The sequence below is a fragment of the Loxodonta africana genome, chromosome 2, assembly GCF_030014295.1.
Source record: "Loxodonta africana isolate mLoxAfr1 chromosome 2, mLoxAfr1.hap2, whole genome shotgun sequence".
Classification (NCBI taxonomy): Eukaryota; Metazoa; Chordata; class Mammalia; order Proboscidea; family Elephantidae; genus Loxodonta; species Loxodonta africana.
Window position 1 is genome coordinate 132103651 of NC_087343.1, and position 14991 is coordinate 132118641.

At 39.5% G+C, this 14991-nt stretch overlaps 1 non-coding gene across 1 annotated transcript; it reads right to left on the reverse strand.

The window, feature by feature from the left end:
• Window positions 1-11319: 11319 nt before the first annotated feature.
• LOC111751906 (small nucleolar RNA SNORD72) lies at window positions 11320-11380 on the reverse strand. Its single transcript, XR_002786973.1, has one exon. It is a non-coding gene; the product is annotated as a small nucleolar RNA SNORD72 (small nucleolar RNA).
• Window positions 11381-14991: the final 3611 nt, after the last annotated feature.

A 14991-nucleotide genomic window follows, 5' to 3' on the forward strand; every position in this document is an offset into this window, starting at 1 on the left:
GCTACAGAGTCTGATTGCATACTCTTGGCTAAACAGTCTTAGCTTCCAATGTATATGAACTTTCGCTCGGCTTTCTTGGCCTTGGTTTATTTGCAGATTATATTACGTGGGAAAAGGAGTTTGTGGGCCTTCATTTGGCCCAGGTAATTCAGGACTTGGCTGGTTGGAGCCTGAGTATTTGTTTCACCCTTGCTCAAAGCATTGAACCTGAGCCTTATTATCTTCATAAAAATGGTCTTTTTACTGTGGTCAGCAGTGTCAGATATACTATTTACAGCTGACTTTTTTTTTTTTTTCACTGCAGTTCAATTTCTCTATGTCTTCCATAGTACAGTTTTTCCTAGGAATTGTGTCTGGGAAACAAAGGGAGGAAAAGAGAGAAAGCACTGCAACCAGCTTGTTTCCTCAGGGAACAGCACTTGCATGTCAAAAGACCCACTGAATAGGAGTTGGGCTTACTTTCATAAAGCCAGGGATTTAAGCACAGTGTGTGGTATGTATTATTGCCACAGAGCACATGCTGCAAAGAAAGCATAAAGAGCCAGGCTTTATCTCTCTGCCTGAAACCGTCTTGGAACCTTCTGGGAGTGCACATTCTAAATCAAGAATCAAAACATTTTCCCTGCACAACTGCAAATTGAAAATAGGCACTTGAACAACACAGGCAGAGATGTAGAGGAAGAATGACTTTGAAATGCCTACAACCCACCTGGAGCCACCCTAGGTCTTTCTGTAGACAGGAGCAGTATTCATCTACAGCAAGGGGTGTGTAGCGCTCGGAAGAAACAAATGACAGCTGACAAAAAGATCCATTAGATGCCTGAACCTGCCTCTTGCCAGCTCGGAGTATTTTTCTTTTTCTTTTATTCCAGAGTAAAGAAAGGGCAAAGATTTTTATTTCAAGAAGCAACTTCTAGCCATAGATTTTCATTTTGTTTTCCTGCAGCGCTCTCAAGTATATCACAATTGCAACAAAAGTCTAAATGGTAAATGCCTTTTATTAGTCTAAGTGGCATGAAACATCGAGGAAAACCAACTTAGGAATGTATTATTGTATTACAAAAAAAAGACAGCAGCCTGCAGTTCAGGAAGTCCGTCCTCTATTTGTGGGAAAAGTTACTATCATAAAAACAAAACAAAGCAAACTTCATTGTTGCATATCAGTCAATAGCACTTATTGGATGTGTTCTTGATACAAAACTCTGCACTAGGCTAGGCGCAGGTAGTGAGATGAGAAATCAACAGCCTTCAAGGGTCTTTGGCCCAGTTAGGAAAACAGGCAACCCAGGTAAAAGAGATGAATCTACTCACAAGGTTGTTTCAGAAGAATACATATATATATATATGTACGGTTTTTGGTATATATATATATGTTGTTGTTGTTGTCAGGTGCCGTCGAGTCATTTCCGACTCATAGCTACCCTATGCACAACAGAAGGAAACACTGCCCGGTCCTGCGCCATCCTTACAATCGTTGTTATGCTTGAGCTCATTGTCGCAGCCACTGTGTCAATCCATCTCGTTGAGGGTCTTCCTCTTTTCCGCTGACCCTGTACTCTGCCAAGCATGATGTCCCTCTCCGGGGACTGATCTTTCCTGACAACATGTTCAAAGTATGTAAGACACAGTCTCGCCATCCTTGCCTCTAAGGAGCATTCTGGCCGCACTTCTTCCAAGACAGATTAGTTCGTTCTTTTGGCAGTCCATGGAATATTCAATATTCTTCACCAACATCACAATTCAAAGGCGTCAACTCTTCTTCAGTCTTCCTTATTCATTGTCCAGCTTTCACATGCATATGATGTGATTGAAAATACCATGGCATGGGTCAGGTGCACCTTAGTCTTCAGGGTGACATCTTTGCTCTTCAATACTTTGAAGAGGTCCTTTGCAGCAGATTTGCCCAATGCAATGCGTCTTTTGATTTCTTGACTGCTGCTTCCATGGCTGTTGATTGTGGATCCAAGTAAAATGAAATCCTTGACAACTTCAGTCTTTTCTCCTTTTATCATGATGTTGCTCATTGGTCCAGTTGTGAGGATTTTTGTTTATGTTGAGGTGTAATCCATACTGAAGACTGTGGTCTTTGCTCTTCATTAGTAAGTGCTTCAAGTCCTCTTCACTTTCAGCAAGCAAGGTTGTGTCATCTGCATAGCGCAGGTTGTTAATGAGTCTTCCTCCAATCCTGATGGCCCATTCTTCTTCATGTAGTCCAGCTTCTCGCATTATTTGTTCAGCATACAGATTAAATAGGTATGGTGAAAGAATACAGCCCTGACGCACACCTTTCCTGACTTTAAACCAATCAGTATCCTCTTTTCTGTCCCAACAACTGCCTCTTGATCTATGTAAAGGTTCCTCATGAGCACAACTAAGTGTCCTGGAATTCCCATTCTTCGCAGTGTTATCCATAGTTTGTTATGATCCACACAGTCGAATGCCTTTGCATAGTCAATAAAACACAGGTAAACATCCTTCTGGTATTCTCTGCTTTCAGCCAGGATCCATCTGACATCAGCAATGATACCTCTGGTTCCACATCCTCTTCTGATTCCAGCCTGAATTTCTGGCAGTTCCCTGTCGATATACTGCTGCAGCCATTTTTGAATGATCTTCAGCAGAATTTTGCTTGTGTGTGGTATTAATGATATTGTCTATAATTTCCACATTGGGTTGGACCACCTTTCTTGGGAATAGGCATACATATGGATCTCTTCCAGTCAGTTGGCCAGGAAGCTGTCTTCCATATTTCTTGGCATAGATGAGTGAGCACCTCTAGTGTTGCATCTGTTTGTTGAAACATCTCAATTGATATTCCATCAATTCCTGGAGCCTTGTTTTTTGCCAGTGCCTTCAGGGCAGCTTGGACTTCTTCCTTTAGTACCATCAGTTCCTGATCATATGCCACCTCTTGAAGTGGTTGAATATCGACTAATTCTTTTGGTATAATGACTCTGTGTATTCCTTCCATCTTCTTTTGATGTGTCCTGCGTCGTTTAATATTTTCCCCACGGAATCCTTTACTATTGCAACTCAAGGCTTGAATTTTTTTTTCAGTTGTTTCAGCTTGAGAAACGCCGAGTGTTTTCTTCCATTTTGGTTTTCCATCTCCAGCTCTTTCACATGTCATTATAATACTTTGTCTTCTCGAGAGCCCCTTTGAAATCTTCTGTTCAGTTATTTTACTTCATCATTTCTTCCTTTTGCTTTAGCTGCTCAGCGCTCAAGAGCAAGATTCAGAGTCTCCTCTGACATCCATCTTGGTCTTTTCTTTCTTTCCTGTCTTTTCAGTGACCTCTTGCTTTTTTCATGGATGATGTCCTTGATGTCATTTCACAACTCGTCTGGTCTGCAGTCACTAGTGTTCAATGCATCAAATCTGCTCTTGAGATGGTCTCTAAATTCAGGTGGGATATACTCACTGTCATATTTTGGCTCTTGTGGACTTGCTCTGATTTTCTTCAGTTTCAGCTTGAACTTGCAAATGAGCAATTGATGGTCTGTTCCACAGTCAGCCCCTGGCCTTGTTCTGACTGATGATATTGAGCTTTTCCATTGTCTCTTTCCACAGATGTAGGCAATTTGATTTCTTTGTGTTCCATCTGGCGAGGTCCATGTGTACAGTCGCTGTTTATGTTGGTGAAAGAAGGTATTTGCAATGAAGAAGTCATTGGTCTTGCAAAATTCTGTCATTCGATCTCCGGTATTGTTTCTATCATCAAGGCCATATTTTCCAACTACTGGTCCTTCTTCTTTGTTTCCAACTATGTGTTAAAACCAAACACATTGCTGTCAAGTCAATTCTGACTCACAGCAACCCCATAGGACAGAGTAGAACAGCTCCATAGAGTTTCCAAGGAGTGCCTGGTAGATTTGAACTGCTGACCTTTTGGTTAGCAGCCTGAGCTCTTAACCACTACGCCACTACATACATACACACACACACACACACACACACACACACACACACACACGAGCAGTTAAAGGAGGACTGAAGCCTTCCGGAAGAGAACGAGGGGTCAGATGGAGTTGCTTCTTCTCTCTGGATTTGGAAGGAGCTGAGAGACTGTTGGTAGAGAAAAGGAGAGAAGAAATGAAGTGCCAAGACACAGAGAAAGGGATGCATTCTGGGCAAGGAACAGGAAGTGACTTAGTTTTAGTTGATATCTGTAAACATAAACAATAGCAGTGATATCAGCTATGAGAACAGAGAGGCAGAAGTTTTGGCAGAAGATCTTGATAACCAAGTCAAGGAGTATAAATTTGCTATGCTCAGTAATGGGAAACAATTAGGAGTTTGTTTGCCAGAGTGGCATATTTAGAGAGCTTATACACTTACTTTGGGAGTGGGGGGTTGGGGGTGGGCAGGGATTGTACCAGGCTCTTTAGGACACAGATTAGCTGCTAAATCTATGCCTTTTATTCTAGGTGATTTGTTGATGGATGGGTCATGACCCCTGCAGTCAATATTGTGGGGGGGGGAAGATATGGGAGTAACCAATACCAGGAGGTTATAGAGAGAGGAGCAGGGTGAAGAGCAGAGGGAAGGCGGGGGCTGCAGGAGCAGATTTGCAGTTACTCCATGGAGCCCTGGGGTTCTGACATGGGCTGCATTTCTCAGTTCTAGCTCCTGACAGAAGAATGAATGGAGAGGCGAGGAGGGCAGAAGAGTTTGGGAGATTTTACTGTAAAATAAACCCATGGATACAGACAGATGTGGAAGGAATACAGCCAAACAAACAAGAATGGATGGATAACAGGGGATCCTACCACAGTGGTGTTCTGCCAGAAATGAATTTTTGTAAGTGCATTTCTGTGTGTGTGTGTGTGTGTGTGTTTTCTCTCTTTAGCTACCTGCTTCTAGGTTGATGTAGAAGACAGAAAATCACCTTAAGACATGTTGCTTGTTTTTGAAGGATCGCTAGGGCATGTATTATGTAAATACAGAGCAAGTAGTCCCCACTTTCCTGAGTGAATAGCCAAACAAAACACAACATATTTTGAATGACTTTGTTTTTATTGTACTTTAGAAGAAAGTTTACAGAACAAACTAGCATCTCATTAAACAGTTAGTATACATATTGTTTTATGACATTGGTTAACAACCCATGATGTGTTAATACTCTCCCTTCTTGACCTTGAGCTCCATATTACCAGCTTTCCTGTCCCCTCCTGCCTTCTAGTCCTTGCCCCTAGGCTGGTGTACCCCTTTAGTCTCATTGTGTTTTATGGGCCTGTCTAATCTTTGGCTGAAGGGTAAACCTCGGGAGTGACTTCATTACTGAGCTAAAAGAGTGTCCCGGGGGCCACACTGTCAGAGTTTCTCCGGTCTCTGTTAGACCAGTAAGTCTGGTCTTTTATTGTGAGTTAGAATTTTGTTCTACATTTTTCTCTACCTCTGTCTAGGATCCTATATTGTGATCCCTGTCAGAGCTGTCAGTGGTGGTAGCCAGGCACCATCTAGTTGTACTGAACTCAGTCTAGTGGAGGCCATGGTAGTTGTAGTCCATTAGTCCTTTGGACTAATCTTTCCCTTGAGCGACTTTTTAAAAATTCTTTTACTGGTTATAATTGTTGAATCTGGATAATGGATATGAACGGTGTCATAGTTTCTTGTTGCTGAACTAAAAAAAAAGTACAATTGAGTGGCTTTAAAGAACGGAAATTTATTTTCTCACAGTTAAGGAGTCTAGAAGTCCAAATTCAGGGCATGGCTCTAGAAGGAGATCTGTCTTTGTCTATTTCAGTTACTAGTAGCTGCCAGTAATCTTTGACATTCCTGGATTTGTACATTCATTTGCTGTGTATGTCTTTATTTGGTGACTTCCCTTGCGTGTGTCTCTGTGTCTGTTCTGCACTTTTAATAAAACACTAGTTAGAATTGATTAGGTTTAGGACCCACCATACTCTGATATGATCTCGAACATAAAAAAGAAAACCCCTATTTGCCATCAAGTCAATTACGACTCATAGTGACCCTATAGAACAGAGTAGAACTGCTGCATAGGGTTTCCAAGGAATGGCTGGAGGGTTTGAACTCCTGACTTTTTGATTAGCAGCCAAACTCTTAACCACATGCCACCAGGGTTCCATTTCCAAATACGGTCATACATAGGTGCAGGTGCATGTTTCTTTTGGGAGGGACACAATTCAATCCATAGTCATTACACCATTCCCTTAACTGATCAGTATGTTTGAAATATATTATATTATACCATACCGTACTGTACTGTACTGTACCATACCATACCATATCATATAAATTATACTATATTTATTATATTACATTACATTATATTATATATTGTGTTGTGATGTGATATGATATACGATATGATTTATGTTGTTCTTGGTAGGTGCTGTTGAGTCAGTTCTGACACATAACAACCCTATGTACAACAGAACAAAACACTTCCTAGTCCTGTACCATCCTGATAATAGTTGCTATGTTTGAGCCCATTGTTGTAGCCACTGTATCATTCCATCTTGTGGAGGGTCTTCCTCTTTTTCTGTGACCCTATACTTTCCCAAGCATGATGTCCTTCTCCAGGGACTGGTCCCTCCTGATAACATATACAAAGTACATGACACAAAGTCTCACCATCTTTGCTTCCAAGGAGCACTCTGCATTACTTCTTCAAGGACAGATTTGTTCATTCCTTTGACAGTCCATGGGATAGTCAAGATTCTTTGCCAACACTATAATTCATGGGCATCAATTCTTCTTCACTCTTCCTTATTTATTGTCCAGCTTTTTCATGCAGATGAAGCTATTGAAAATTCCATGGCTTGGGTCAGATGCGCCTTAGTCCTCAAAGTGACATCCTTGCTTTTTAAAAATTTGCCCAATGTAATGCGTCTTTTGATTTCCTGATTGCTGCTTCCATGGGTGTTGATTGTGGATCCAAGTAAAACGAAATCCTGAACAACTTCAATCTTTTCTCCATTTACATGATGTTGTTTATTGGTCCAGTTGTGGGGATTTTGGTTTTCTTTATGTTTTTTATGCTGAGGTGTAATCCATATGAGGGCTGCAGTCCTTGATCTTCATCACTAAGTGCTTCAAGTCCTCTTCTCTCTCAGCAAGAAAGATTGTGTCATCTCTATATCACAGGTTGTTAATGAATCTTCCACCAATCCTGATGGCATATTCTTCTTCATATAGTACAGCTTTTCAGATTAACTGCTCAGCGTACAGATTGAATAAGTGTGGAGAAAGGATACAACCCCGATGCACACGTTTCCTGGCTTTAAACCACACAGCATTCCCTTGATCTGTTTGAACAGCTGCCTCCTTGTCTATGTACAGGTTCCACGTGAACACAATTAGGTATTCTAGAATTCCTATTCTTCTCAATGTTATATATAATTTGTTATATAATCCACACAATCGAATGCCTTTCCATAGTCAATAAAACACAGTATCTTTCTAGTATCCCTGTTTTAGCCAAGATCCATCTGACATCAGCAGTGATATCCCACGTTCCACGTCCTTATCTGATTTCAGCTTCAATTTCTGGTAGTTTCCTGTCTATGTGCTGCTACATCCGCTTTAGAATGATCTTTAGCAAAATTTTACTTGCATGTGGTATCAATGACATTGTTCGATAATTTCTGCATTCTGTTGGATCACCATTCTTTGGAATGGGCATAAATACACATCTCTTCCAATTGGTTGGCCAGGTAGCTGTCTTCCAAATGTCTTAACATAGATAAGTGAGCTCCAGTGTTGTATCCATTTGTTGAAACATCTCAACTGGTATGCCCTCAATCCCCGGAGTTTTGTTTTTTTATCAATGCCTTCAGTACAGATTGGACTTCTTCCTTCGATACCATCAGTTCTTGATCATATGCTACCTCCTGAAATGTGTGAATGTTGACAATTTCTTTTTGGTACAGTGACTCTGTGTCTTTCTTCCATCTTCTTTTAATGTTTCCTGCATCATTTAATATTTTGCCTTTCAATATTGTAACTTGAGGCTTCAATGTTTTCTGTAGTTCTTTCCGCTTGAGAAATGCTGAGCATGTTCTTCTCTTTTGGTTTTCTAACTTAAAGTCTTTGCATGTTTCGTTATAATATTTTACTTTGTCTTCTCAAGCTGCCCTTTGAAATCTTCTGTTCACCTCTTTTAATTTATCATTTCTTCTATCCACTTTAGCTACTGTATGTTCAAGATCAAATTTCAAAGCCTCTTCTGACATTCATTTTGGTCTTTTCTTTCTTTCCCATTCTTTTAATGATCTTTTGATTTCTTTATTATTATTATTTTTTTTGTCATCCAACAACTTGTCTGGTCTTCAGTCATCATTAGTGTTCAATGCATCAAATCTACTCTTGAGATGATCTCCAAATTCAGGTAGATATTGATAAATGACTGAGTGAAAGCTGGCTTAGTTACGAGATAGGGTCTGAGGTGTGGCTATATGGTAGGTATGGATAATGAGTTCATTTTTATGTAGTGATAACTGGGTGGGGGTTAGAGGAAATATGAAGGTTAACTAATTTAAGCACACCCAACTTGTGGAGTGGACAGATAGACAGGAAAATGAGAATGGCTATTAGGATAGAAGAAGCAGGCAAGCAGTAGGCAATAACCCAAAAATACCAAACCCACCGCCATCAAGTCAATTCCAACTCACAGTGACCCTATAGGACAGAGTAGAACTGCCTCATAGGGTTTCCAAGGAGCACCTAAAGGATTTGAACTACTGACCTTTTGGTCAGCAGCCATAGTTTTAACCACTATACCACTAGGGTTTCCAGTGAGCAATAGTGCGTGATAATAACAGATGATAGTAGAAATGATGAAGATCTTGGGCAGGATATTTTGAAGAGTTTAGGTTCGGCTTCTTTGGCAAACTAAGTGCTGGGGCAATAAAAGATGAGAGAATGAGGAAAATCTTTCTAATAACTTAAAAAAAAAAACTTTTTTTTTTTTTTTAAGACTTAAGCCAATGGTATATCAGCTAAGAATGTATGAAGATTTGTTTGATGGATTTGGACTTGAACCTCCAACTTTTGGGGCAGCAGCTGAGCACTTTAACTGTTCCACTATACAGGGATTCTGCTTCTTTCTGATTTTTATAGAATGGTCTTTTTTTTTTTTTAATCATAGTAGTTGATTCTAGGGCATTTCTGAAGCTGGTTAATTGGGTCCAAAATCAATTCCGGCAATTTTTTTCCTGGTTTTTACAATTCTCAAATTCATGAAACTGATATGTAGAAATCCAAATAAAAGCAAAAGCAAAACACATTTAATTTTATAATCGTACAAAATTAGGTTTTACATTTGACTACAATTGTACTACTTTATATTAAACCTTTTATTTCCTGTAAAGATATGACACATTTCTGAGTGATTCCTGGATTCAGTCCATCCCTACTGTAGCTGAAGACCAAGATGACCATATTTAGAAAATAGTTGCAAATTAAAATAATTACAAATTGCAGCCTCTAATATTATATATATTCATTTATCATAATTGTTTCTTACTGTTCAGATTTCTCAAGCACTATGCCTTTTTCTGTTTCCCACAAACCCGGGTTTGCACTTGTGTAAAGCAGGGTGACAGAATAACAGGGCCTGGGGCAGGGCAGGGAAGGGAATACAGTGGTTAGTAAGATAGGCTTCTGCCCTTAAATGGCCTTTCTTTTAGCCCAGGACCCCGGATAGACAAATATAAAATCTTTCTCATTGTACTCTGTCCATTTCTTCCAATCTCAGGAAAAGAGGAACCAACTATTTTAGATGCTTCCTCTTAAGTCCTTTATTTCAAACTCTCTACCTCCTCTGGGCTCCTGGACCATCAATTACTCCCTCTCTCTTTAGTATCTTCAATCTCTTCTTCCCCACTGATGCTTTTTTCCTCAGGCAACAAACATTTTCATATCTTTCTCATCCTAAAAATTCATCCTCTGAATGCACCTTTCAATTCCTTTCCCATTACTGCCAACTTCTATCTCCACATCTCTGTGTTTCAATTACATTTCCCTCCACTGTAATCTGGCTTTCTGTGGATTAAAAGATGTCAACAAGAGGCTTGGATGGATGAAAAGTCCTGGTACAGTCTTTGCTTGGGTAAATTTGTTATAAAGGAAGAAGGAAGGAAGAAGACAGTATCATTGAGATGTGTGGCAAGATTGGAAATATTCTCCAGGATAGACAGAGGTATAAACTTCTGGATCCATACCATGTGGGACACAGTTGCTAATACTAATGCCTGTGAATAGGAAGGGTCATTTAGAATTTTTGGAAGCTAAACAGAACCCCTGTATCCAGCCTAATCTGCACGTATGCCAGAGATTGATCACCTCATGTGGACCAGGTGTACTTAATCAACATTAGCTTCTCGCAGGTATAATATGAATACTAGAAAATAAAGTACACTAAGCACATGGAAGCACTAACACTATTTTTACGCTTTTTTTTTTAATTGTGTTTAAGTGAAAGTTTACAGTTCAAGTTAGTTTCTCATACAAAAATTTATACACACATTGTAATGCAACCCTAGTTGCTCTCTCTATAATGTGACAACACACTGCTCCGTTCCACCCGTGATTTCCTGTGTCCATTCAACCAGCTCCTATCCCTTTCTACCTTCTCATCTCACCTCTAGACAAGAGCTGCCCATTTCGTCTCCTGTATCTACTTGAACTAAGAAGCACACTCTTCACGAGTATCATTTTATGTTATATAGTCCAGCCTAATGTTTGTCTAAAGAGTGGGCTTTGGGGATGGCTTTAGTTCTGGGTTAACAGAGAGTCTGGGGGCCATGTCTTCTGGGGTTCCTCCAGTCTCAGTCAGACCTTTCACTCTTTTTTTTTTTTTTTACTAGAATTTGAATTCTTCACCCCACTTTTCTCCTGCTCCATCAGGGACTCTCTGTTGTGTTCCCTGTTAGGGCAGTCATTGGTGGTAGCCAGGCACCATCTAGTTCTAGTCTCAGACTGATAGAGTCTCTGATTTATGTGGCCTTTTCTATCTCTTGGGGTAATATTTTCCTTGTGTCTTTGGTGTTCTTCATTCTCTTTTGCTCCAGGTGGCTTGGACAAATTGGTGCATCTTCGATGGCTGCTTGCTAGCTTTTAAGACCCCATACACCACTCACCAAAGTGGGATGCAGAACATTTTGTTAACAAAATTTATTATACAAATTGACCTAAATGTCACTTGAAACCATGGTCCTAGACCCCTGCCCCTGCTACACTGTCCCTTGAAGTGTTTGGTTGTATTTGGGAAACTTATTAGCTTTTGGTTTAGTCCAGTTGTGCTGAGTTCCCCCGTATCATGTGTTGTCCGTTCCTTCATCTAATTCTTGTCTCAAATGTTGAAATCAATATTGTATTCATATGTTCAGACATTTATTTTTACATTATTGATATATTTTTATTCTTTATTCTCAGACTTTCAGCCTATTAGAACATGGTCTAAATACATTTCTGAAGTCGAAGGTAGAAAACAGGAACAAGCGTCAGCTACCCAAACACCTCTGGGATTTGCGCTAACAAGTCCTTAGATCACTTAGAGGGTTTACTCTGCAAGTTATTTTTAGCTAGTACTTTATTCAATCTTTCTGTACTACTTTCTACTCTTGAATACCTATCTCCCGAAGTTCTCATTTCTTGGCTCTTTCAACTGACTACTTCTCATCACTGATGTAACCCTTAAATGCAGTGAAAGTGAAAGAAGAAATAGTGCTTCTGTTGTTGTTGTTGTTCTTTTTTTAAATTGTACTTTAGATAAAGGTTTACAGAACAAACTAGTTTCTCCATAAACAATTAGTACACATATTGTCTTATGACATTGGTTAACAACCCCACGACACGTCAACAATCTCCCTTCTCAACCTTGGGTTCCCTATTACCAGCTTTCCTGTCCCCTCCTGCCTTCTAGTCCTTACCCCTGGGCTGGTGTACCCCTTTAGTCTCATTTTGTTTCACAGGCCTGTCTAATCTTTGGATGAAGGGTGAACCTCTGGAGTGACTTCATTACTGAGCTGAAAGGCTGTCTGGGGAGTATACTCTCAGAGTTTCTCTGGTCTCTGTCAGGCCAGTAAGTCTGGCCTATTTTTTGTGAGTTAGAACTTTGTTCTACCTTTTCCTCCAGCTCTGTCTGGGACCCTCTATTGTGATCTCTGTCAGAGCAGTCAATGATAGTAGCCAGGCACCATCTAGTTGTACTGGTCTCTGCCTTTTGGAGGACATGGTAGATGTGGTCCATTAGTCCTTTGGACTAATTTTTCCCTTGTTATCTTTAGTTTCCTTCATTCTCCTCTGCTCCCGAAGGGGTGAGACCAGTGGAGTGTCTTAGACAGCCACTCACAGGCTTTTAAGACCCCAGACACTACTCATCAAAGTAAAATGTAGAACATTTTCTTTATAAACTATGTTATGCCAATTGAGGTAGATGTTCCCCAAAATCATGGCCGCCAACCCTCAGCCCAGTAATTTGGTCCCTCAGGAAGTTTGGATATGTGTATGGAGCTTCCATGACCTTGCCTTATACAAGTTGTGCTGGCTTCCCAAGTATTGTGTACTGTCTTACCCTTCACCAAAGTTACCACTTACAAAATAGTACTTTCTGATATTTGTAAACTTAGGAGGTATGGTATGGGTGTGCATATACCCCAACAGTTATCCATTGTTCACTCAGAGAATAAAAGATAAACATATATGTTTACATCATACTCAGGAATAACTTAAAGAGACTGGACTTAGAATGGTTATAGTCACCCTAGATTGTTATATCAAAGCTCCAAAAGGTATGTTATTTTAGACTAAATAACCCCGATGTACAAAAATGTTTTACTCTTGGAAGAGAATATATCCCTAGGATAAGACCAAATCCTTTCAGTTGGGAGAGCTGTATCAAAAAACATGGCTATTGATTACTATAGTAAATTTGGGGAAAGCTGTTTTGGAAAGGATAATGAGCCAGGTTAGAAAATGGGGTGCAAACACGGGAACATACTTCATGAAAGATTTAGCTCCTAGATGGTTTTCCTGTAAACTATGATGAATTCAAAAACTTTTCTTCATGTTTTGTGATTTTTTTTAATGCTTCTCTAAAGTTTGATATATACATATGGTACAGTAGGTAAGTGGAGAAGGCACATGGAGGATCCAGAGAGAGTTGGAGGATCCACGATTATGTATGAGTCAAATGTATGCCACTCTTCATCCCAGATATACTCACGGGAGGTGAAACTTAATGGGCAGAGCAAAACTAACACGTATTTCATTATCATTGCCCAGGTTTTTGTGCTCCATGCTCTTCTTTGCCAACATGTGCATCTAGGAAGCCTGTTTTACAGACTTGGCATCAAAAATCATTATTATCCTGCTAACTCCCAAATCATTAAATTCAGTCCAGAGCTCATTCATAAGCTCAACTTGACCCTAGACATCTCTACCTGGATGTTCTTTCTTAATCTGTTCCAAGCCAAGTTCTCTACCTTCTCTCTACCACTCCACTACCTTCCTTTTTAGAAACATTAATATTTATACAGTAACTTAAGATAAACACAAACTTTTTTTTGCCCCTTACCTAAATCATTAACTCACTGAATACTTCCAATTCCACTTCTACTACCCAATGCGATTTCTTCCACTGCATCTCACTCTGACTTAAGTGATTCTTCCCGCTTCTGTTATCACCTCCTTCCAAGCAATTTTCCATTAACATTATGTTTCCAACCCACAAATCAACTTAAAACAAATACAATAAAAATAAAATATACATCATACAGTTTTAAATTTCTATGTAGCATGTATTTTTCTTCTCTAATTTCACCAATCAGCCTCTTTATTTCATCTGCTATTTCCTCCTCCACTTTAGTAATAAACCCTATGTTCCAGCATGCTGATAAAGGAGCTAATCTTCGAACACTACATAGTCTTTTTTGTAGTTGTTGTTGTTCCTTGATTTTGAACACACTAAGGTTTTACTGGGATTCCCATTAACCAAATACTTCTTCCTTCTTTCTTTTCTCCAAATGTCAAGCGATTAATTATTCCATAAAACCAAATGTATATGCTATGTCCTCAGGGAAGAAGTCCCTGCCTCTTACCAACAGAATCCCTCAGAAATGCCTCATTTGTTCCCTAAGCACTGTGTACACAGCTCCACGATAACATTTTGGGAGGAGAGTGTCTAAATTCCTTTTTGACTGAGCTCTTTTTGAGCTCATGCTTTCTTTGAAATTTGCACCCATATAATTTAGCACAGTATCTTGCACATAATAGGTGCTTAATGATGTTGTGTAAACAAAAAGAGAGTAAGTCTAGGGCCAAGTCATAAGGTGTGATCACTAAGAGTGGAATTCATACCACAAGTGGAGGCATTTGTTGTTGAATAGAGAATAATTTTTTTTTTTTATTTTTTAGAGAATAATTACCACCTCATTCAGCCGGCAAGGATTAATACACCTATACGTAAATGTTCTATCCCATAGGTAGTTTTTCACCAATTCATTAGGATAGTGACATAGAAAATTTTCCCAACATACAGGCCAAAATTTATTGAGATTAATGTGCATTTTCTATTCACCGTAGGAACAGGATTTTTCCCTAAGGTTGCTAGTGTAATGCTTCAATGATAAATCCATTACACTTACCTTCAGCAAGTAATGATTCATCTCCATGGATCTCACTCTGAGTCTATAGCAGAACTGGAGAACTTTTTAAAATTTCTTTTATGTTCAGCAACACTGGCTGAGACTGGACATAAAAACTGTCTAAATATTCTAATCTATTCCCAAACCACAGAAATGTATGCTTCACACTCTTTCTGTTTGCTGTCATGAATCATGATGCTGACAAGTCAGGCAGATTCATAACATTAAACACAAGCTAATAGGAATAACTCCTTCCTCTGTCCATTGGGAAAGGGCATGGAGGTCCTTCCGTGGATGTGAGCGTCTGCTGCCAATGTAAATGCAAAAGCTGGAAGAGGCTGAAAGATAGCCAATTTTTATTTCATTTTCACCAGG